Below are 25815 nucleotides of genomic sequence, written 5' to 3'. Positions count from 1 at the left end.
ACACCCCCACACCTCTGTTGCAATTTCAGTTAATAGTTTCAGCTTCTAGTTGTGCATAAATGGTCCCTATTGTGAGCAGAGAATTTGTAGGGAACCATTTACAAATTTTCTCCAGGGGGAAGAGGAATTTTCCAACAATCTGTCAGAAATGAATCTCACCATTACCAGTGGTTTTGGCACAACACCCACTTCAGGTATTTTTCTTTTTACTTTTTTTGCACTGTCCTCAATTTTCCACCCTGACAATGCCCCATATATTTAGCATAGTTCTAGGAGAGTGAAGGTGATGTTTGGAAGGGGAGGTGGCAACCACTGCTGTAGTGGCGCTAAGGACTACAATTTTAAAGCTGCAGTAACTTTTGCTCAGCATGGACTGTGACATCATCTGCATCCCCCACCCCTTGCCCACTTTAGGCTCCTCATTCCATTGCAGTTTAACAGCAATCTTCATAGCATCTGGATTGGGGATAGATTTTCCAAGCAACTGTGCATTCTTATGAGCTGTTCTAATTTGTCATCAAGTCAACTCTGGAGATTATCACACAGCGTTTTCCTAATGGGCTGGGCACGGGATGTAACCAGAATTGAACAAATGTTATTGCACAGCCCCATTCTCATTCAATACTCATCCCGCACCCAGTCCAGCTTTCTCCCATTCCTGGTCAAAATTGGGAAAATTCTGTTCAAAACTGACATAATTGCTTTCAGACTGCTCCAGGTGATGTGTGTGCAATAATCCTACCAGTCTCAATTCACCTTGTGTTCAGTCTGGTCAGGACTACCTCCTTTCCTCCCATTCTAGAACATCCCCAAACTCTACTCTTCTTCTGGTGGTGACTCGTGGAGAATGACACAAGCAATTTTATTTTTTCCCCCATTGTTTTATTTTTTTATTTTTAATAGCCGTTATCGCTATTGATGAGAGAAAACAATGCATGCTCGTGACCAAAACCTTACGTTGGCAAAAAAAGGGACATGTTATGAATGACCTGAGCACCATTACCGCTGGAACAGCAAAGGGTGTGCAATAGTATTTATTGTCATCACGTGAACATCACACTATTACGAGTCAAATGTGGTAACAACTGTTCCCATATCATTAGTTTACAGAGCATTTCTGGGACGCGATCAGAACGTAATGGAAGCTAGTGTGATAATCTCCCTTGTCTCATAATGACCCTATGAATAAGAGACCTCCAAGAGCCCCAAGTCATCAACTGCATTGGTCAGGTCTTGCAAACTCAGGACCATAGCTTCTTTGATTGAATCAATCCATCTGTATGAACTATCCCTGTTGCAATCCAGAGTATTGGGGAGGGGCACTGAATGGACAAGACTCTCATGCTTTGCATTGCTCCTGGTAGAGATGAAAACTGCTACAAATTATTTTAAATCAACACAGCTGGTTGTATGTGTTTTGTGGGGTGGGGTTGTCATTATAGATACTGTCCAGGTGAGGGCCTGCACTTTAAAAATTTATATCACCAGCACGGGTGGCAACCACAGAGAAGTCTGGTGGAGAGGCTGTGGAGAAAATCCTGCAAAATCATCTTCTTTTCTCAGGCAGTTAAGAAAAATAAACATATCAGAATGTCTCTCAGAACATCATCTTCTGGAAATCTTTGGCTCAGTTCTAGTTGTCATTCTTCAGGGATCAGCATCTTTCCCTGTGTAGTACATTATTGAGATTTGAGTACCAACACTTCTTGCTTCTAATACAGATGTTTATTTCTTTTTCAATGAGAGCCAATGTTGTGTTGTGGTTTGAGCATTGGGCTATGACTCTGGAAATCAGGGTTTGAATTCCTGCTCAGACAGGCCACTGGGTGACCTTAGGCAAGTCAGTTTCTCTCAGTCTCAGATGAATGCAAGGGCATGCCATCCCTATGAATAAATCTTGACAAAAAAAAAAAAAAACATGTTAGGTTCACCTTAGGGTAGTCATAAGTCAGGAACAACTCAAAGTCACACAGCAACAACTTGCTTTTCCCCTGCAAGACCTATACAAAGGTATAAGGCATGATAGTGTTCAGCTCAAAAGAAGAGATTGAGCTAGTGGTGGGTGAGAAAAGGTCTGCCAAGATCCCAAATGTTTTCTTCCCTCATGAGAGAGGCTTTCAGCTGCTGTATAATTTATTTTGTTGTTATTTTTTCTAAGATAACCTTATTTATCACTGTGAGGTGGCCAAGGGGCTGTGTTTTTTTTCCTCCCCACTGCAGTGTCTCTTGGGGGTGGTTCCCACTGGTTGATACGCTGGGATTCAAATCAAATCCAAGGTGAGGCGTTCCTATTGGAAACCGAATTAACTCTAGAACAGTTCTAGAGTAACCCGTAATCGTTCCCACCTAAAATTGAATCGTAAAGTGGTTTATTATTTGATTTGCGTTATCGTCATTTAACGCGGGTTAAAAAAATAGAAGGGTCGAACCTACATTTTTTCCTTCAATCGGGATAGGAATCGGAGCATTTAAATAGGAACGACAGCCTTTGAAATTGGGTTAGCTAGATGGGAGGAGCAGAGCACGATGGGCTGGCTTGGGGGGGAGTCGCCCTTTCTGTCCCCATCCGTTGTGGCTGTCGCCATTTTTGCTTCCCTCACCCCTTTGTCCGCTGTGGTCTTTCAATAAGAGATAAGGATTTTTTTAAAAAATTAATGGTTTACAGGCGCTTAATCTCTTCAGCGCTTTAAGCGCCTGAAGTCCCGGCTGCTCAAGCGCCTGCATCTGCCAAAGGACTACAAGGCATCCCCCGGTGGATTGCAACCTCCCCTCTGTGTGGGGAGAGCCCATTTCTAATGGAGGAGAGGCAGGAAGGGAAGCCTCCTCTCAAAGAGGCATTCCCTGCCCGCTTGGGCTCTGATCTTGCCCAGGCAGGGAAGGGAAGCCTCCTCGCGAGGAGGCATCTGATCTCACCCAGGCAGGGAAGGGCGCTGTGTTATGGGGGGGGGGGGGGAATAGAGCCTTTCCATCTCTCTTTCTCAAATGGAATCTGCCTTCTCCTCCAACCCTGGAAAGAGAATCTTTGGGAAGAGTGCTCCCTCCCTGCTCTTCCAGAAGCCTCCTTCATTGATCTCTGGGCTCCCTGAAGGGATGCTCCCTGGCTGTCTTGGGAGCCATGAAGCGGGGATGATGTCCTGCGAAACCCATCCCATAGTTTCTCTGGAAACAGCTTGGGCTCCCCAAATTCGCTTTGCCAGAAGCCTCTCCCATTGATCTCTGGGCTCTGTGAAGGGATTCTCCCTGGCTGTCTTGGGAGACATGAAGAGGGGATGCTGTCCTGCAAAACCCATCCCCATAGTTTCTCTGGAAACAGCTTGGGCTCTCCAAATTCACTTTGCCAGAAGCCTCTCCCATTGATCTCTGGACTCTGTGAAGGGATTCTCCCTGGCTGTCTTGGGAGACATGAAGAGGGGATGCTGTCCTGCAAAACCCATCCCCATAATTTCTCTGGAAACAGCTTGGGCTCCCCAAATTTGCTTTGCCAGAAGCCTCTCCCATTGATCTCTGGGCTCTCTGAAGGGATTCTCCCTGGCTGTCATGGGAGATATCAAGAGAGGATGCTGTCCTGCAAAACCCATCCCCATAGTTTCTCTGGAAACAGCTTGGGCTCCCCAAATTCGCTTTGCCAGAAGCCTCCCCCAGCCTGGGGTCTTTCTTCCAAGGCAGCAAAAGTGCTTTGGGCTAAAATAAAATAAGGCTAAAACCGATTTATATATACACCGTTTTATTTGAACAGGAACGAAAGCGGATCACTTAAAGCAAATCGATAGGTAAATGAGAACGAAGGAAAAAAGCGATTCGGAACACGGGATAAGACCAGGGTTATTTTGAATCGATTTAACTGATACCGGTGTATTTTAAAGCGTTGTAAATTGCAAGTGGGAACCACCCCTTAATTGCTCTGCAGATTTGCTGCCTGCTGCACTTCATTTTAAGAGGGAGGATTACCTTGTAAAATCTCCTCCTAGGCTTTAACTGACATGCAGCAAACTAGAGGAGGCAGTTAGCTGCTAGGGAAATCAAAGTCAAGGCATTAACACAAGATCCTAAATCCATGGTTTAAGTGTTGGACTATGACTCTGGAGATGACGTTTCAATTCTCAGCTTGGCCATGAAAACCACTGGGTGGCCTTGGGCAAGTCACACACTCTCAGCCTCAGGGGAAGGCAATGGTAAACCTCCTCCCCTTGCATCTGAAAATTTATTCAGGGCATGAAAATTGGACACTAGATTTTAAATATATTGGAAACATTTAAAGAAGCAGTGAAGTGAGAAAGATCAGTACTTCTCAGGCGATCTGATGTGGGGGACCAATAATTGTTTTTATGCAGCTATCCTTGGCATTGAGCCTATTTGGAGGAAAGTGCTCAGTGCTTTAAAGTTTGGATTAGAACCTGGTTTTAATCCCACTGATACCGAATCCACCATTCACCACTGCTGAAGGTGACTGAAGTTTACTTTAAAAGATTACTTTCAGCATATTGTGGAAATGGGTCCCACAGGATACGTTAATGGTGAGCTGGAACTCTGGATCTCACTACAAGAGAAATGTCGGAGCCCCATATCCAACTGGAAACAGAAACAGCAGCACAACAGATGCCCCACTTCTTTTGCTGATTTTCTGAATATGTGAACTGCTGAGAGACCAGAGAATGTAATTGTTTTCATATGAAATTTAAAACTTGTTAATTTCAGTGTTAATTTCAGTGAGCACCTCTTCCTAAACTAATTGTAGAGAACTCTTGTTCTCTCCCCCCCCCCCCGAGTCAAAATCTTTACCCTATCACCCTTTTCTGATGCACAGCCACTCCAGAGCAAGTGCAACTAACAATAAAACTCATAACATCTATGGCAGTTTTATCTGATAAATTGCAAAATGCTTGGCACACCTGGGGAAAAGGCCATTATTCCCATTTTAGGGGTGAAGAAACAGGGAAATTGACTTGCTTCATCAGAAGATTGATTCACCCGGAAGGGCAGCACAGAGGCAGGGGAAGGGGTGGGGGGAGATTCAGTTTTCTAGCTGAGATGCCCGTCCAATGTAGCTTTGCCACTCTGCCCAGCTCGATTGTTCTCAGGCAGAAAATAGCCGCTTTGCATTTGACAGATCCATCAAGCACCTGATGGGATCACTTTTTTTCCTCACACATATTTTCCTCACCCCCCACCCTCACCCTCTCCTCCTTCACCTATTTCCAATTCAGGCTGCAAGGCTATTGTTATGCTATTATTTGATGCTGATGGTGATGCTGCTGTGCTCCTGCCAAGCAATCGTCCCAAGCCTGCCCCTTGCCTGCCATCTCTACTGAGCACACAGGAGTGACTTTGGCAGCAGAGGCAAGCACTTTGATGAGAAAATCTTTGCACCCAGGCGTAGCCATGGAAACGGGCTTTCGCCAAGCAAGAAGCAGCTCTGCCAGGGCTCAGGGATTTTTCACGTCCTGAATGCAATTGCATCTTGTTGAATTCCAGGCCAAGCTGATTTTCAAAACAAGAAAAGTTGTGTTTTTGGAAGCACAGGATGGTAGAAGGCTGAATATTGTGTGCTAGACAATGAGCGACTAAATCGAAACCTAGCCGGCCAAGTGAGACTCCACAATGAACATGAGCTTTAGACATTAGCAGGTGAGGACAGGATCTATCATGCCCAATTATTGCTACTGATTGCCCCAGTGATATTTTTATAGAATGCTGTAGGAAGGCCAGAGTAGTGCAGTACTTTAAGCGTTGGACTAGACTCAGGAGATCAGGCTTCGAAATCCCTGCTCAGCCATAAAAACCACTCACTGGGTGACCTTGGGTGAGTCACACTCTCTTAGCCTCAGAGGATCATAATGGCACACCCCTCTGAAGAAACCTGCCAAGAAAACCCCATTAGGGTCATCATAACTCAGAAACAATCTGAAGGTACACAACGACAACAGCAAACAACAAATAGAAAGGGAATGAGCAGATCATCTGACTTGCTAACCAAGAAATGCCTTAAATAGATTATCAAGCTTATTATCTTCAAGGAATCTTTATTGGCTGAGGAAGCCCTCAGGGTTCTTGTGCATTGTAGAAAATCTTGAAGACACCTTTGGATAGTCATTCCTAAACCAGTGCCCTCTACTTGTATTGAGCTATATTTCCCATCGTCCCTCAGCCAATTTATCTAGAGGGCACTGCTCCAGAATGAAGTGTTGACCAATATCAGCTCACTCTGAACAGTCTTCTGCAACTGTACACTGCAAAAAGATGAGGGAGGTGATGGAAGAGATCTATAGTCCACAAAATTTCTAAAATACTCTTCAATTTGCTTGAAGATTTTTTTTAAAAAAAAAATAATTGCAAATGCCAGATAAAAATAAATGCCAGAATTAAAAATAACAAAATCACAGCATTAAAATACTTTGCCAGTTAAAAGCAGAGAAAAATCCAAATGGGGCCGATTGTTAAATACTGAAATTTTGTTTCCCTCCATAACAACCTGAAAAGAAGAATATGAAAGATTTTCTAAGGGAAATTGTTTCAGAGGTTTGGCACCATCATGAAATAGGCCCTGACTCACATATCTATTAATCCAGTCTCATATGACAGTGGGACAGATAACAAAGGCATTTGAAGTTAAAACCTGGGAAATTTTGTATCAAAAAGACTGATTCTTGAGGAAACCAAGTCCTAAGTGACTGATGATTTTAAAACAAATGTACTAGGAAGAACATTGGATTTATGAAGACCATTTATTGGCTCCAGATTATACACTGGCAGTCATGAACTGGAGTGGTGACATTTTTTTAAAAGGCTGTCACATGTGAACACTGCAGTAGTTGTGCTAGGAAATAACTAGTTGCTAGGGCATGAATAATTGGTGCCAGATTTGTTTCAGAATGGGTAGAACTTGTAACTCAGCCAAACCAGGTAAAAAGGATTCTTGTACTCTGCCAGTGTTTGTGCATCAAGGAGAGCAGTGGGTCTAGGAGTGCCCACAGGCTGTGGGTTTGCTCCTTTAGGGTGAATGCAGCCCCATCTAGAACAGGTTGTACCATTTCCCCTATATTGCCTGAACCAACTTGGGCAGGTTGATCAGATGTCATAACCATTAAGGAGGACAAGAGATTGCAAAATGTAAGACATTCAAGAAAAACGGGGAGAGGCGGGAAGATATAAAATAAAAAATTATTATTACATTCAAGAAAAATGTAGCACATTACAAGATCAACGCTAAAAACACTAATATAAATATAAATTAATGCTTCTTAGTCATGCTCAAAATGGAGGACATTTTGGAATTCCTTTTTAACAGAAGGCTGAAATATAGGACATGTCCTGGAAAAGGAGGATGGCTAGTCACTGTGAACTCGAGTCAGTTCAACCTGGGTGAATACTACTACTACTGGTGATGTTGAAATGGGTGTAGGACAGAAAGAAGGTTAGAGCTTGAGCAGGTTGACATAGGGCCTTTCAGAGAGCTAGCTATGAGGTAGGTTTGCACCCTGTAAATCAATTCTGAAACCTCTGAGGCCAAACTCCTAGTTCCTTCCTGGGGGGCAGGATGGCCATATGGGCTGTGGGCAGCTACACATCTGTTTCTTTCAAAACAGAACCAGTCAAGAATGGTAGCAGTCCATTCTCTAGTTTAAATGAATGTATAGCATAAGTGTTCTTCGCTTCACCAGGGTCTTTGAGCATACAGTACCATTGCACCTGCCTCTGCAAGCCTTCATCAGCACAGTACAATTCAATATCATATGAGAGGAACAGTATACACCCATTCTGAACCAAGGTAGAGTAGTGTTTTCTATGCTTTCACTGCAAAAGCAAACACTTAAAGGGTTTACACACATGTCCTTGATTTCACCAACCTCTGTAAAAGGGCAAGCAAAGCTGTATTTCTGCCAGTTCAGAGACTTGTTCCAGGCATGCTGTTATTATTTGGTGGGTGGCAGGTGGCTGTTAAGATGGCAGTGGCCACAGGCCTCTTTCCCCACAAAGACACATAACCAAGTGTAACAAACTGACCCCTGGGAAAGCAGCCCTCTGAGAAATCCAGTACATTTTTGGTGCTTGAGTCCTCTCCAACCCCAACCCCCTCAGTATCCTCCCCAACTTTTCAGCCAAAAATACTCAGGTTTGTAGGGAGCAGATTACAATTCATCATGAATTTGTGACACACACCCCTCTGAAACAGAAAAAAGTCCCAAATTCTATATGGCTCAGGTCCAGGCTAGCTGAAGAACTGTATCTTCTCATATGAGCCTGCAAGAGCTCCAAGATCTTTAGGGGAGACATGTTTGGTGGGAATGTGGGAGAGGGCCTTTTTAGTGGCTGTTCCAGGACTCTGGAGCTCCCTCCCAAGGTTACAATTTTGTGTTCTCTTTTTCACAGCAGGTGAAGACATTTCTATTCCAATAAGCCTTTGGTAACTGATTGTTAACAAAAGAAGGCATTTTTATGGTGCTGTACTGCTAAATACTAAATACTAAAGTTAGGATTGTCCATGTCATCATATTTCTAATTTCTCTGTGAAAGCTGGACACTGAAGAAAGCTGATAGGAAGAAAATCAATTCTTTTCAAATGTGGTGCTGGAGATGAGTTCTACAGCTAGCATGGATGGTCCTAAAGCAAATAAAGCCTGAACTCTCCCTAGAAGCCAAGATAATGAAACTAAGATTGTCATACAAGATTATCACACTGGCCTTGGAGGCATCCCGTACCACACCAGGACTTCTCCCGTACTTAGCTAAAAGCTTTTCTGTTGTTAGCAAAGTAATTGGAGACGTCTAGGCTTTACATTCAAGTTAAATGACTGGTAGATGCCAAAACAAAATTTAAACTTCACTCATTTAACTATCCAAGAGAGCAATAGATGTGATTAAACGGAAGCATTTTAAAGGCATTAAAGCCATTTACAGAAACAACACTTAATTGTGTGTGTGTGTGTGTGTGTGTGTGTGTGTGTGTGTGTGTGTATGCGCATGTTTAGTAGATTCCTATCTCTATAATTTGATGTAAAATGTACATTGGATGGCAATTGTACATTTAATCTGTCATTTTCTTTCTTACTGTAAGAGAATTTACCAGTAATTCTACTGCAAAATACACTTCAAAAGTTCAGTACATACATGTCAAGGGACAGAACACAAAATTCTGGGATGAGGTTCCTGCCTTCCACCCAGTCCAAATATCCTTATCTTCCACAATGCTAGAAGCATATCTTGGGGTCCAAATTTGCAGGGGTTTGTCTGTATGCTTGTTTCAATCATTGTACAACCGTTGCAAGAAAATCAACCAGATAATTCTTGGGCAAATGACAGTATCTAAATTTATGAGCTGCTATTCTTCCTTCCACAGAACCCAAGCATATTTATATTCTATCTTTTCCATCTTTAAGCTTTAAAAATGAAAAAGGAAAAATGGGGACGGGGGAATGGCAGCTGACAGTACTGCAATAAACAGTACTGCGTCCCCTGTGTCCTCCTAGACCCCGATCTGCTCCACTCCTTCAGCCTGCCATCAATCCCATCATCCCTCACTTCTCCTAGACCCCGATCTGCTCCCTCCTTCAGCCTCCACCAATCCCATCATCCCTGCTTCCCCTAGACCCATCTGCTCCCCTCCTTCAGCCTCCACCAATCCCATCATCCCGCCTTCCCCTAGACCCCGATCTGCTCCCCTCCTTCAGCCTGCCACCAACCCCATCATCCCCTGCCTTCCCCTCCACCCCCATCTGCTCCCCTCCTTCAGCCTCCCACCAATCCCATCAGCCTTGCCTTCTCCTAGACCCCTACCTACTCCCCTCCTTCACCCTGCCACCCATCCCATCATCCTCTGCCTTCTCCTAGACCCCGATCTGCTCTCCTCTTTCACCCTGCCACCAATCCCATCATCCCCTGCCTTCTCCTAGACCCCCATCTGCTCCACTCCTTCACCCTGCCACCAATCCCATCATCCCCTGACTGCTCCTGCATCCCGATCCTGGCCCCAAGGACCCCCAGCGAGCTAACCCATCATCCCCTGACTGCTCCTGCATCCTAATCCTGGCCCCAGGGACCCCCAGCGACCTATCCCATCATTCCCTGACTGCTCCTGCATCACAATCCTGGCCCCAAGGAACCCCAGCGACCTATCCCATCATCCCCTACCTTCTCCTAGACCCCGATCTGCTCCTCTCCTTAAACCTGCCACCGATCCCATCATCCCCTGCCTCCTCCTTCACCTCGATGAAGGATGACAGCCAAGGAGGGGGCAGGGAAGGAGGGCAGTGTCGAGAGCCCCACTGAGCATGTGCAAAGATGCCGATTCGAATCGTTGAACCCTCAAAGTATGCTCTGGTGTGGTAATACAATGTGCACTCACTCCCCTTTGCTTGAGTCCGCATCAAGTGACTTGCTTGGAATCGAACTGACTTCACTTGCCCCTCACTTTGGAAGGGCAACAGAAAGGCAACAGGGTGTGGAAAAACATCACGTTTTAACCTCAATTCGCATTGCTAGAGAGGAGTGACTCTGGATCTGGTGTGAAAAAACATCACGCTTTGCATTGCTGGAACAGGAGTGACTGCGGATCTGAGCTGCAACCCCCCCCCCCATGTGTGATAAGGTCCCCTATCTGCCCCCATGAATGCGTGCTCATCCTTCACTTTCCATTTTCACTGGTCTAAGATGAAGACAAACAGTCTCTAATTATTTTTACCTGAGCCCTTCAGCCCTCTATCACCTTACCTGAACATGCTCATTTGAAATAGGTTATATATGTCCAAGCCCTATGGTTGCATTTCTTCCACAGTGGAACTCCAGTGTGTACAGCGATCATAGAGCCTTTTCTTAATTTCATTTTCGCAAGTGAGCACCTAATAAAGAATGTTAATTCACTTGGTGGTCTTGTAACGTAACAAACTATAAACCAATCACACACAGAGGTTGGGAGAGGGAGAAGATTTACAAATAGAAGAGTTCACAAGTGTAGCCCACTATTGGGCAAGATTCTGTAGTTCCTTCAGACTTAAAAAAAAATGGGTTCAAGAAACACTTGTCATTCATCATATTTGTGTCATAGTTTATTCTATATTATTTCATTATTTATATGTTTCATTTAGGTCCTAGAAAGGGACCTAAGATGGCTCACAAACTAAACTTCCTCATCTACAGCACAAGAAACCAGAATGCTGCTACCAAGGAAAGGCTTATCCCTTCGTTCCATCTGGCATCAAACATTATTTTGCATTACCCTGCAGCATGTTGTAAAAAGTAACAAAGACCATCTCAATGAGAGTGAAAGTGCACTATTCCTGTCCCTGAGGTATGACAGCACTGTAAACTAGAACCAGTATTGACAGTTTACATAATGATGAAAATCACTGCAAAATCTGGTGATGAAAATCCGACTCACCAGTGAACTGTAGTTCTTGGGCTCCCGGAAAGTAAAGATTGTCATCATCAGGTTTTATAATGATTTTCATCTTTATGAATACTTTAGAGCTATTAGTAAAAGGAGCACCATGATGCCCAAATTTTAGAGCCATGGTGCAAAAGGAATGGTGGATGGAGTTGACAATGCCTGCAGCAACACAGCTGGAACCAAAGCAACTTGATATATCTTTATGCCTGTAACCTGCTTGGTCACAAATGGAACAGACAGGCAGCTGGTCTCAGTAATATACTGTTAATTTAAGGTTATAAAGACTATGAGATCCTAAGGATAGAAAACAGTGCCTGAAAGGCATTTCTCATTTCTATATAATTAATATATATACTGTGTATACCATACCACTATTTCTAGCTATAAATACAAATCAAATGGCCAGGAAGAGACACTAAACAGAAACAACAGCGCACCAATCAATACTTCAGGTTTTCAAAAAAAGACAAGGAGAGGGACCATAGAAGAGGCGGAAGGCGGACTGGATTACAGGTTTGCATCTAGGCCATAAAAATATTGACTGCTGTCTGTGCAACTGAATTCTGACAGCTCCCATCTGAAGCCCCAAATCAAAATAGCTAATGAGTTGCTTCCTCTGCATCTGGTTCTCTTACCTATTCTCTGCTGAATATGAAAAGAACAATATAACAGGGATAAATTCCTGATTTTGCTATTTATTATTTTAAAATGTACAAGCCAGCAACCTGCCAAGATGTCCAGGAAAATTAAGACTGTTAAACTTTCCTTGCCTGTATCCTAGCAATGTACAGGGCAGGAAACCAAAATGAATTTCGCTTCCCACACTGGGTTAGGATCTCAGTTAAAATTCTCGACTTGTCGCTTCAGATGAGGAATCAGGTGAATGCAACGGTCAAGAGTGCCTGTTATCAGTTCCGGCTGATACGTCAGCTGCGCCCTTTCCTAGAACGGGGTGACCTTGAAACTGTAGTACATGCACTGGTAACCTCAAGACTTTATGTTTGCAATGCGCTCTACATGGGGCTACCCTTGTGCCTAGTCTGGAAACTTCAACTGGTACAGAATATGGCAGCCAGATTGGTTTCAGGAACAACTAAGAGTGACCATATTACACCTATATTGAAATCACTCCACTGGCTGCCTATTCGTTTCCAGACACAGTACAAGGTGTTGGTCATTACCTTTAAAGCCCTCCATGGCTTGGGCCCAACCTACTTAAGGGATTGCCTCCTTCCGTATAATCCGCCCCGTACCTTTAGATCCTCTGGGAGGAATTTGTTGCAGTCCACAAAGACCAGATTGACGGCAACCTCCCAGAGGACTTTTTCCGGGATCGCTCCCACTTTATGGAATGGCCTGCCAGACGAGATCCGTCAAATTGCCAACCTAGAGAGCTTCAAGAAAGCTGTCAAGACAGATCTCTTCTGGCAGGCCTTCCCGGAATAGACCGGCCATGTAACACTCCCCCCACAGACATATATAAGCAAAGACTCTGCCCACCATTATTTTATTATCGTATTATTGTTTTTAGATTGTATCGTTTGTAGTTTTAATGGATAGAACTGTTTAATCCTTTTTTAAGGGGGGAATTGTATATATTGTATTTTTAAAGGTTGTATGCTGCTTTCATTGTGGTAACAAAAAGCAGGATATAAATTAAAGTTTATTATTATTATTATTATTATTATTATTATTATTATTATTATTATTTATTAATAAGTAATGGGTATAATTTAGGAGGGCCTAGAATTGGGTGACCATCACCCTCTTGAGTATCTGTACTAAAGAGGGGTGGATGAGATCAGTGATCTCTTAATTAAGAGATAGATCTGAAATGTTTAGCAAAGATTTTGTCAGAAGTGGACTTGCTATCAGCTCACTGAAGGTGAGCATGTTTTCAAAGAGGCATTAAGGAGCAGACAGGCCCATTGGGTCAATTCTTGTTGAACATGTTTCATATGACCAAGAACATAGGCTTCACAACTGAAACTATTGGTTTTACAACTAAAATGGATTCAACCAATTACCCTAAAGAACATTTGGTATTTTCACTGTTTCCAGTCTGGACTTCAAGTTGGAGTTGATGCATGTAATTTTATCTGCACAATGCTCACTAAACAAGTCAAGCAGGTTATTGATGGTTTTGAATTATTCCTCTAGAGTTCCATATGTGGAGCACAGAAGCCACAACTGAACTGGATCTGGCACCATTCTTCTTACTTCTACTCCATAATTTATCTTTCTTTTTTCCATTTTGTTGTTGTTGTTGTTGTTGCTATTGTCATTTTCCTATTGTTGCACTGATAAACTGTAAGTATCATTTCAGAATGTGGTGGTGTCTCCTTCTTTGGAGGTTTTTAAACTGGAGCTGGATGGCCATCTGCCAAGAATGCTTTGATCGTGCCTTCCTGCATGGCAGGGGATTGGACTGGATGGCCCTTGTGGCCTCTTCCAACTCTAGGATTCTTTGACTCTAGTAGTAACAGCACTAAGTGATAGGGAATGGTTGCAGGAAACAAGAGCAGCAGCAGCACTTGGAAGGGACAGCCACATACTGCGGCTGATGACAGTCAATCCACAACCTCCTTAAGAACTTCAACATGGAGGCCAAGTTGTACAATAAAGGAAATGCTTATTAGGAGAAGCTGGGAACTATAGTCCAAATTGCCTTATACAATAGTTCCCAAGCCTAAACACAGTTTAACCAAGTCCACCCTTGCACATCTAGGATTAGTTACACAGACTTTGAAATAATAAGACTTTTAGCACCTATTACTCTCTTTAAAAATTCACCACCAGGAGCCACACAAGGCAGTTATTCTCTAGCTGAGAATTAAAATATATCTGATGGGATCACACTCTCTGACTTAGCAAGAGCAGACTGTGGGCTCGAGTTAATAATTAAAAACTTCCTGAGTTAATATTGCTTCATTACAAACACAGACCAACATAATTACAAAATACTGTCACTTTAAGTCCCATGCCATCAAGCAGCAAACAATTGCATATATGCCTTTACTCCTAGGAGCATGTTGTGTGTATGTGCGTGTGTGTGTGTGTGTGTTCATGCAGTTACATGTTATTCATTACAAATGTGAAACTGATACAGAAGGCTACACCCCAAGGGAACAAAAGAGCTAAAAAAGGAGAACCAGAAAAAGTAACTTTGAGCAGGGACCCATAATTAGATGAAAAGACACTGACCATGAAAAATGTAATTTTGTAATGAATCCTTTATGTGCTGGGCTTTGCTTTGAGATTAGAAGTACATAATCAAATCAGGGCCAAAGTGAAGGCTGCCCTGAAGGAAAAACAGTTTGGAAGACAAATGCAATTATAATACAAATACATGCAGTGCTATATAAGGTATATGGGAAAGTCTCAAGGAAAAATTGGGTGGTAAAATTTTATTTCGGGGGGGGGGGGGACTACCCGTGCTTAGTAAATCTGTCTTCCAATATTCTAGATCATCACAGACATACTCATTTGAACAGGACTTTGAAAGCTTACACATTTTTATCTGCCTCGCTTTATGTCTCCTTGTCTAATACCAGCTGCTAACAGTGTGATGTTGGAACGATGCTGAGCGCCCATTTATGCTGGTCTGAAACAAATATATTATTCCATATTCATGAAACTTCCAATCTCTTTGCAGAGTAAATTTGACATCTGATTGAGCTGAAAGTCTGGATCCTCAGTTAAGCCTTATAAAATTCAAAATATGGCATTTTCAGCATCTGAAAATATACCATGGTAATTGTCTGAATATTGAAATGTTAGGCAGCTTATATGAGTAAGAACAGAAACACAACCAGTGGCTAAAGTCTAGTGTGACTATAGCCCTAAAGATTTAGTAGACATAGTTAGGAGACTTGGGGGGGGGGGAGTCTTTCAGATGTCACTTTTTTAGCATGGCAGTGTGAATCATCTCACTCACACATTCTGGATCCCTCCATATGGGACCATATCAATGCACATCTCTGCAAGTTCAGTTACTCACATGTGCAAGTATTTGAATAAAGTTGGAGTCAGTGATGCAGTCGAAACACGTTCAAGGCATGCAGCATTTTATCCTGGGTCTATTGGGGTCTATTTGCATTGTTTATTCACATTACCAATGATGCAGATCTTAAAAAAAAAAACCTTGGGGAAAACCCCAATATCAATTATCCTGAATTAAGTGGGTTTTTGACAGCTCCACCCCCCTGAAAAAGAAAACTTAATTGGGTGCATTTGGAATGAGTGTGAACAACAAAGATTGAACCCAGATTCATCCTGGATTATTTTCACAGTGTGAATAACTTCTGGAAGCAGCATGCATTTCCACATTCCCTAACAAGATTCTACCAACCAGCAGCTGTCATGTCCCAGAAGGGCCTCCTGCAGTTGTCACTTACCAGTGGGGAAAGAAGGGAAGAGGTAATTCAGACTATGGAAAATCAGCTGGTCTCAACTTGGTCAGGAGAGAAGAGATGGTGGTGCAATCTGAAATGGAATATACTCAACTTTTCCTTTGTTGGGAGCTTAAAGAAGCCAGAGCTTCATGGTTTGAATCATCTCTCCTCCCTCCTCTCCCTTCCCCAACAGTACACAACAGCAACAGGGATCCTTCCTAAGGCTTGATGGCTTTTGGACAGGGGACAACACAAGTGAGCAACCCTCTGTGCCACACGCAAAAGGGGCTTACATGCACCTAAGCTGCACTTACACACATAGAAATCACTAACAGGATGCTGCCCCCTGGTCCTTTCTTTTCACAAAGTTCTCCTCCTGTTCCCAGTTAGTGCTAACTATGGGCAGAATTATGTCTGCATCAATTGTAATCAGAGCTATCTTTAACCAGGGTTTACAGACCATTTTCTAAGCTTGGTTCCAAATCATGATCAACACTAACCCTAAAAGATTTAATACTCTTTTAATGAGGGGAGGGTACCAGGGATTTCTTATGTTCTGTATTTTAACTTTGTTAGCTGCCCCGATTGTTCTCAGAGGGGCGGGATACAAATAAATTTTATTATTATTATTATTATTATTATTATTATTATTATTATCTGACAGTAAACCCTAATACATATGATGGGGAGACCACCAACATTCTTCCATATTCTGCCCTGTTTTGCTCCCACCATGCCTGTAAATTAAACCCTCTGAATGATCATGGGTTTTGATAAGGCAGGAGTTCTGGCTACTTGTACTGGTTCAAACCTGGTCAAGTAGAAACTTCCTGGCGATCTACTCAACATGATGGGATTGGGGATACTGAGGGACAGGGTTGGCGTGTTGAGCCCCATCCCTCTTGCACATATTTTCTGTATCCTACTTAGGCATAACACAAAGGCTATTGTCATCACTCAAAGGGATAGAATATGTCCATTTGTAAGGGTGAAAGAAGGTGGAAGAAAGAGACAAGTCCTCAGCATGTCCCTAATTCCTTAAGAATGATTACGAAACTTCTGAAAGCCAAAATAACATGGTGGTGATACTTTTATTAGGTGAACCACTAGCTTTCAAAGCATACTGGCCTTTTCATTAAAAATCATACGTAGAAAGAAAGGTGACTTTGCTGGAGTCTGAATCTTGCTTGTTTGTGATACTACAGAAAGAGAGAGAAAGAACCTGTGGAAACAAAAGTTTAGGTCCTGTCTCCCACCCAAAGCAAGTCTATGAAATCCCTGGGGGGAAAGGCTATGAAAGAAGGCAATAAAATTTCTTTTCTCCATTTTGCAGCTATGAAGGTACTCCCATTGTGATTGTCCTTATCCTTTATGAAGCCATGCTGGAAACATTTAGTGTTACACATCTTCTGGCTATACAGGTGTTATTTTTAACCTACAAAGTCCAAAATTTAAATTACACCTTAAGTTAACATCTTCCTTCTTGTGGTCTTGGATGAGTATTCTCTCAGGCCAGCAACACTTGTAAGTACACATGTAGAGTGATTTAGATTTACATGTAGAGTCGCATATGTGGGACCATTGCACATTAAAGTTCACAGAGTAGTATGTGAATGTGCATTGCCTTTATGCATTGCCTTTGTGCAATCTGCATTGCAATTACACAGTAGGTTCTCAGCCATGTGCATTGACTCTTGAGCCACACACATTGCACAATGTAAGCATTCAATATAGAGGCAGTGTAATGTAAGTTCACCAGCAGATATTTACACTGTGCTGAAATAATGTAGGATCTTAACCTGACGCTCAGCAATTTGCCCCATGTAGCCTCATGGGGGGAATAATAATCACTGACTTATATCACAAAATTGTTGTCAGGCGATTATGTATTGGAAGGACTTTGACTACACAAGAAAAAAATATACATTCTATAATTATTAACTATTGAAATCTCATACTTTAAAATGAATATGTGTATTTGCAATGTTTGGTTGGCAAAATATTCCATTACCAGAGCCAATTTGACAGTTTAACAAACAAGTGAAATACTTTTTTGTCTTCCAGTTAGCTCTAGCTCTTCCTTTCCATTTACAATAATTCCAGTTGCTTGCCTTTCTTCGCTACTTCCATACAATGAGTTCCTCAAAGCAGTTTACTGCATTTCAGATCAAGAGAGAGATTCAGAAAGCAGATATCAGCCTCATCTGTAATTCCAAACACCCTGTCAAGAACAAATGTTTGAAAAGACATCTATCTTCCTGCTAATGTATATATGTTGTGAATCTATTAGAGGGCAAGGGAGAGAGAACACCTTAACATTCTGAAAGATACTTGCAGGCATCTGCCCATGGAACATCTCTGGAATATAACTTCAAGGGCTCTCCTCTTCCTTTTTATCAGTGGTAAAAAAAAGTCACCACTGGAAATAAGGAAAATGCTGGTGATTCTTTGCAGCATGGAAAATGGGGATTAAAGGGGGGGGGGGGACAACAAAACCCCCCATCAGAGAGCCATATTTTTAACTGATCTTGTGCTTGCTTCTGTTTCATAAGATTTATTCCCTCATTAATCACTGGCCTCCCTTCATCCATGTTAAATATAAAAATGATTAGGAAAGATCCCCATCATGGTTAAAAAAATAATTAGCTGCTACATCATGTTGCACACATTCAGACAGAAAGGAGTGATTAAATTAGGAATATTAAAACCCCATTAATCTGTGCTCAACTTAAGCTCTGCTTGTTCATCTCACTATGGCACTTATTATTTCTGACATTGAAAGATATTTGAATTACTAGCTGAAACAAGGTCACTATCAGAAAGATGTCAGGTCAGCAATTAGTCAAAGGTGAGAGAAGCTCCCCGAACTGAGTCATGCTTGACATTCCACAAATGTGTCAAGATCTCCTCACTTCTCAATGTCGTTTGGGTGAGCAGGTCACTTGGAGAAACCTCAGATCATGCAGATAACAATGCAATCTGGTTATTAGAGAGCTGCATTTGACACTGGTTGACAAAGTCTATGTGTGCATACACTATTCAAGACAAATCTCATTGCAGCTCATGCTCAGTATGGCTGGCACAAGAACCTTTGGGAATAGTGTGCATGTGCACCTACAGATATGACAAGCACTGATTATTCTTCATAGCAAATTTCTAAAGTACCACGGTACATGGGGGCTATGGCTCTATTTTTCAATAGAACCCCAAGCAAGCACTATACATATGCAAGTATATTAGAAGTGGGGAATACCAATAAACATAAGGGTGATCTAAGATATTTTGTTTCATGAGACCGAGCCCCTTCCCACTCTCATCAATGTGTATAGGATCCTAGACCAAAAATGGCAACCTCCCTCTAAACAAATCTTGCATAAAATACCCATGAAAGGGTTGCCTTATGGTTGTCATAAGTCAGAAACAACTTGATGGCAACATCATTGGTAACTAGTAAGAATATGTTAAGCAAGAGGGGGCAACCTGCATTCTCTGAGCCATATGTAGCCCATGATGCTTCTGACAGACTCTGGACAAGGCTTCTCAGATTGAGTAGCCAGGAGCCAATACCTCCCACCATCAGTGACATCTTTGGAAAGTGTGGCACCTGATGGAACCATGCTTTCAGGAGCCTTTGCTACCTCGGAGGGGAAAAGGTAGCCCCATCTCTGCCCAAGCAGGGAAATAAGAGAAACTGGTAAATGTGAAATCACTAGGGAAAATTTAATTTAGAAAAGAAAATCATAGTTAATGTTGGATATGAAATTTTTTTTATAAAATGAGGCATATTGTAGATAGTGGAACAGAATTCTGTCACCATACTATGGAAAATACTAGAAGACAAGGAAGGAGTGAGGCACAAGTACTGACTAAAAAGAGAGATCAGTAGTAGGGACAGTTGTGTACCTGTGACCCTGTTTCTGTCTACTGTGCATTTAGCTGAATGTCTGCATAGAACTTTTCATCTGTCAGATTTTGAAAAACAAAACTAGGGGCCAAAAATAGAAAGGAGAATGAAAAGTTACCTGAACATATACTACTCTTACAACTGCTTCACGGGAGCTCAAGAACTAAAAAGATAAAATTTCTCTCTTTTCCCCATCCCATCTTGTTAAAAATCCACTAACCTGGATGTTTTCTTGTAAGTCAGGTGTAGGCAAAATGCAGCCCAAGGGCAATAGGTGGCCCCAGGGCTAGTTTGGTGCCCACCAGACACCCCAGGCGACCAAAAGTATTTTAAGCTTTTTCCAACACTTTTTTCCATTTAGAATGCCCCCAAATGCACTTTGGGTATTTGGAGGATATTTCTGCTATGTCTGAAGGCCCCCTGCCCCTCCAAGAGCAAAAATCATTTTTGTTTTTGTTTTTTCCAGAGGAAAAAAGGGCGGGTTGTCGCAAAATGTTCCAAAATGCTCCACTCGGGATTGTAGGATGCATTTCCACCACATTTTCAGCCCCCTCCCCCCGGATTATTTAGGACCAGGAGAAACCCAAAACATGGTGAAAATGACCCCATGGCCCCAAGTGCATCCCCCGAGAAAAAGCTTTAGAAAGCTCCTTTGATACGCAGTGGGAACAGCTGACTTGCTGAATAAACCTCAAGCCCCTTCTCAAGCCCATTGCCTAATGGTGTTTCCCTCCACGAAATGAGTCCATACTCTTGGCTTGAGGTCTACTCAACAGCCTGTCTCTGCTGCACATCAGATGAGCCTTCTAAAATTTTCCCTAGAGGCAGCAGGCAACTCACCCCCACAGCATGGGGCGTGGTTCTCAAAGGGAAATAACAAAGGACTTGAGGTTGTGCTCTATAGGACTGCACAACAAACATAAAGTACTGCTTCCATCACGTGACTGGTAGGCAAAAAGCAGTGAGATGGGGATATCGTTCACAGGAAGAAAACCATTTTTTGTTCTCTAATGTTTCTGGATAAAATTAGGCCAGCAAGTTGGTTGCTAAAATATATATAGGTTGTGAGTCTACTTAAGTCGGTGCATCATTTACTGCAGAGTCAAGTCCAAGTTGAGTCACTGAAGTGTCTTGAATCTGAGTCAATTGATCTGATTCTACATCACTGCTTGGTACTATACTTGGCAGCAGTCCTAAACACATTCACCAAAGAGTAAGCCTTCTTGAGCATAGTGGGACTTTTTTCTGACTGAGCATGCACCAGATTGCTCTCTATTTGGCTGAAGTAAATGAACTGAAGGGCAGGTATGCATTTCAAAAAGATGGTTGCTCAGCCTACTTGGTAGACTATAGTAGACCAGGTTGCTTTTGAATATATCCAAGAGCAAGTATTTGAGTCTGAATCTGAATCTTAATCTTAATCAGTACTTGAAATCTCTTTGAAATGGTGACCTAATTCAGATTAGCAACACATATCTTGAAGTTTTTCTTATTGTAACTGTTTTGTGTACTGTAGTTGTTTTCTTAACGTAGCTGTTCATCAGATTTTACTCTCTAGATTTGCTCCACTCTAAAGGAGAGAGGGGCTGGCTCTCAGACCAGGCCAGAAAATAAGATGTTGTTAAATGGGAGCAAGATTGGGATAAATGAGAGATTAGTTTGATTTGCATTTTCATGAACACTTACTAAACTTGCACATGAACCATAAAGCAGTGACACTCACTTTCCCTGCTACATATTTCAATAATTTATTGAATATTAATATTTTTTTAATTTTTTTTATTTTTAACCAATATATAAACACTTACATATTTCATGTCATTTATAACAAACATAACCCTCCCTTTCCCCCCCTTCCCCTCCCCCCATACCCGATATAAATACATTTCTCTCTCTCCACTTCATTCTTCATAGTACATTAACAGACATAAACCTGAGTACTTTCTCTTTCCCTTCATGATTCACTCTGATTCTATACTTTTCCAATATTGTATAACTAAGTTCCAGTCTTCTTCTTCTTCTTCCTCCTCCTCCTCCTCTCTTTCTTCTCTCAACTTTCTGGATAATTTATCTGATTCTCTCATATCCAATACTCTTTTAAACCATTCTTCCATTGTGGGCATCTGGTTCACCTTCCATCTTTGGGCATATAGCACTCTAGCTGTTGTGATCATGTATAGTATTATTTTCCAGTATTTTTTTCAATTTCACTTCCTATTTTACATGTCATGTTTAACAAATACAATTCTGGTTTCTTTGAAAAGTTCGTTCCCAAAATTTCCATTATAACAGAGTGTATTTTATCCCAGAATTGCTTCGCCTTCCTGCAAGACCACCACATATGGTAAAATGTTCCTTCTGCCTTCCCACATTTCCAACATGTTTTATTTACATCCTTATATATTTTTGATAATTTAACTGGGGTCAACCCGGTTGAATATTAATATTTTTTTTAAAAAAAATATTTTAGTATATATAACAAGGAAAAAACCATACAAAATATGTATATTATGGGACAGTGTGCACCAAAGGCACACACTTTTTATCAGGGAGAATCATTTGCCCAAAATATATACATTAGTTCACTGAAAATATGACTAATAGGATAATTGCTCATGTACATTCTTTATCAGACTTTGAGTGGGGAAACTGCAAACTAACACAGAAAGTGGATGGAATGAACTTGATGTGTGTGTGTGTGTGGGGGGGTGCAATTGATTGGAATCCTCCATTTCTATAACTGAAATGCTACTGCACATTCTTAGGCACAGTCTCAGTTTTAAGTATCTCTACTCAGCCATGAGGCTCACTGACTGCCCTTGGGCTCGGTTGCTAAACCTCTATCGAACTTACCTCAAGGGGTCTTATGAGGATAAAATGGGGTGATGATGCAGACAGAATGACCACTTTGAGCTCCCTGGCCAGGATGTAAAAATAAAGTATTGATATATTCCAAGCCTGTGACAAAGTCATCAGACACATGTTGGTGTCTGTGGACCAGCACAGCATGCCAGAAATGCCAGAAATGAATACTAGGAACATATTTTTTCTGAACAGTGGCAGGAACTGTGCACACACCCTGGACTCACCAATCCCTCACCTATGAAATGTCGATGTCTTAAAAACTGAGAATTACCATACATACTCATGTACAAGTTGACCACATGTATAAGTCAAGGGCAGATTTTGGGTCCAAAATTATGGATTTTGATATGATGGATATGTAGTGTATAAAGCTGAGGATCAGATAACAAAAGACAAAGCGAAGGAAAATGATGCCAAAGAACTTACAAAATTCTGGCAGGTAAAACTGTTTCCACTCACCCTAAAGGTTGCATGGATCATGGATGAGGAACGAACTATAGTAAATGGTGGCTGTGTGATGTGTATGGGAAGCACAAGCAGGGCTAAGAAAATATGCACATGTCAAAGAGGATGAAAAGGTAACTGTTATCAAAAGTAACCATCCCATTCTTTGAGTAGAGTAGTCAAAGGCAAGAGCTTAGTCCATCCTAGGAAAACCAGAAAGAAACATAGACCCGCCCCTATCCACTCAACACTATCAATAAAAATGCCATATTTGAACTATTGTCGGGGGGTAAAATTGTAAAAGTCAGAAAAGAGGCAGGAGAGGGGCTTCCCATGAGTACCTTGCTGGTCATCTTCAAGGATGGGTCAGTCTCTGTTTCCTTGCAACATCTACATGTCGTGAAGGGCATCTTTGGTAAGTGAGTATACATACTTGCCCCCTTGATTAACAGCCATGGACGTGCAAAATGCTCCCTTGGGGGGATAGGCTTCCAGTCAGGAGGCCAACTTTTCAAGCTATTTATTGGGAGGCCTGCATTCCTGAAATTGTAACTTCCCACTTACCTCAGCATAATGCACAACCCAGCCGGGTGCTACAATCTTTCTTGCTTGCCCCCCTCTCCCTCCCTTCACTTCCTTAAAATCTATTCCAAGTGACTGACATTTGCTGAGTGTATTTATGCAGCCTTTTCTAATCCCTTCAGAATATTAAGACTGCATTACTTTGTCTTTGGTTACATTAACTTCAATTTTCCTTATGAGTAAGTATTTGGTGAAAAATTAATATACTGAAGTTGAAAAGAATCTTATGATGGGAAAAGACTAATTTCATCTTGTGGCTGCTCAGATACCAGAGTACACTGGGGTTAATGTAATTAACTTACAATTTTAGCCTGGGTTGTGTACATACACTGAATCTCCCGGCTGGAAACAAGATTAGATTTTATTACACTATATATCCTGGTTATCTTCACCATGCCTCCGATATTACTTCCCTCAATGACTTCAAGGCTCTTTGCTGCAATGAAAATGCAGAACCATCTGGTACTGAGCCCATGCAGTTTATTTAAGGATTTAATTAAGTGCTCTAAATGGAGAGCTTCTCCGAATTAACATTTTAAATGTGACTTATTGCAGGTTTAATATTGTCTTAATGCCAACCTGGGAAACTCCGTAGCCAAGTTGTTGACGTTTAAATTGAATTCATTTGGGTGGCTCCAGGGGGACTCATTAATTAATCTAAACAACTAATGGGGATTGGTTCTGACTTCTGATGAAGATTATTTACAGAGACAATTTGCTGTGAATAAAGAGTCACAGTAGGCATATGTTTAATTGAATTTAAAAAAAAAGAAAAGAAGGGGGACATCGCATTGTACTTAATATCAGGAATGCATCTTAGGAGTAGGCTTTGAAATGCCATGAAAGGAAGGTTGGTTGGAAACTTCCTCACTGAATGTTAATAACAAAGGGAATGGGTAATTACATTTGCCTGTGTAATCCACAGCTTGTAAGGGGACAACAGGCCTGTCTAGTTAATAGCTTAAGGAGAAAGAATTATATCCTACAGGCAACTTTGGATGGTATTAAGCAATATATCTGACTTTGGCCGGTTACAAACCGGCAGTTGGGACGTCCTCTGGACGTCCCATTTTTAAAAAGGGGCGTCTCTTATAGACGCCCCTGATTCTAGTACGGACTGTGTCCGTACAAGATGGCGGCGCCCCTTCCACATGGGCGCCGCCATCTTTACGTACTGGACGCATAGCGTCCAGACGTGTTGCGGCGCCTATGATGTCGCGAATGCGCCAGCGGTGCCTTGCGACGTCATGGAGGCGCCGCAAAAAGAAGCTCTGAAATGGAGCTTCTTTTTTGCTCTGCGCGGGAGCCGCACGGTTTGGCTGCTGCGGCTCCCGCGCGGAGCAAACAGCGCCAGCGGGGGACCGCTGCAAAGCGGCGGTTTGTATCCCGCCTTTGTTTCTTTTTCTTCTTCTTTTTTTAAAGTTATAGTCACAAAGCATGAGGCTGAAAGTCATCTAAGTGAAAGTTCTTATTCTGGACCACCATTCATCTTCCCATTCATTCTGTCCTTCCCATGTACTTCCTGCTGTCTAAGCTTCAGGGAGTAGAACTGTGTCTTCTCAGCAGTAGCACCAACACTGGGTATATCAGTCCCTTAGGGAAGTTCACTCTGCTTCCTTGATGCCAGGCCCTTTAATGCCAGGCTAGAACAGTTTCCGAACAGAGAGCCACCATGCTGTAATGTTTTGGTTGTTGCAACTAGGACTCTTGAGACCAGAGTTCAAAACTCAACTCAGCCATGGAAACTCACTAGGTGACTTTGGGAAAGTCACACTCTCTTAGCCTCAGAAGAAGGCAAAACCAAACCCCTCTGAACATTTATTGCCAAGAAAACCTCTTGATAAGTTCCCCATAGGGTCCCCATAAGCCAGAAATGATTTAAAGGTACATAACATATAACAAATTAAGTAAAACAGAGCCAGCATGGTGTAATGGTTTGAGTGTTGGACACTGGTTTCAATTCTCCGTTCAAGCATAAAAACCCACTGGGTGACTTTGGACAACTCACACTTTCTCAGCCTCTGAGGATGGCAATGGCAAACCTCCTCTGAAGAAATTTGCCTAGAAAACTTGCCTATGATAGATTCACCTTAGTGTTGCCAGGAGTAAAAAATGATTTGAAGGCACACAGCAACAACAAGGGTGGGGTTAAAGCATTTTTTTCCTGTGAATTTTTTTAAAAAATTGTCTGAACTGTAAAACTGCTGAATCGGTTACTGGAAAATGAACCAGGAAGGGGGGGGGGG

The sequence above is a fragment of the Sceloporus undulatus genome, chromosome 2 (genome assembly GCF_019175285.1).
Source record: "Sceloporus undulatus isolate JIND9_A2432 ecotype Alabama chromosome 2, SceUnd_v1.1, whole genome shotgun sequence".
Lineage (NCBI taxonomy): Eukaryota > Metazoa > Chordata > Lepidosauria > Squamata > Phrynosomatidae > Sceloporus > Sceloporus undulatus.
The sequence above is the reverse complement of the archived record's forward strand: the minus strand, read 5'-3'. Positions refer to the sequence as shown.